The sequence below is a fragment of the Penaeus monodon genome, chromosome 31 (assembly GCF_015228065.2).
Source record: "Penaeus monodon isolate SGIC_2016 chromosome 31, NSTDA_Pmon_1, whole genome shotgun sequence".
NCBI lineage: Eukaryota > Metazoa > Arthropoda > Malacostraca > Decapoda > Penaeidae > Penaeus > Penaeus monodon.
The window spans coordinates 863,347-863,752 of NC_051416.1; positions in this window are offsets into that span (position 1 = coordinate 863,347).

Here is a 406-nt window from a genome sequence, read left to right on the forward strand (position 1 = left end):
GTTAGTAACAGCTGCAAGTTTTTCAGCGAAGATATTCATTGCTTCCGTGTAAATATGCAATTCAGTCACCTGTAAGGCTTCACAGCATATAACATACATGTCGGTTCCCTAAATATGAGCACAATACATATTTTCGGTCCCTTAAGTGAGAGAATAATTTTCGTTCCCATAAAAGTGAACATAATACGTATCTCCGGTCCCTTAAATGACAGAAGATTGTTTTCATAATCGTGTTTAGTATATGTTACTCTTACGATCCTATCAAAATTTATTACAAAACAATATAATCAAATTTGGTATAAAGAGGATTCGAAAGATAAGTAAAACCTTGGACATCTTTAAATGTTCGTAATACTGATACATTTTTATAAAGACTTTCAGACATTTTAGAAAAAACCGGAAGGTC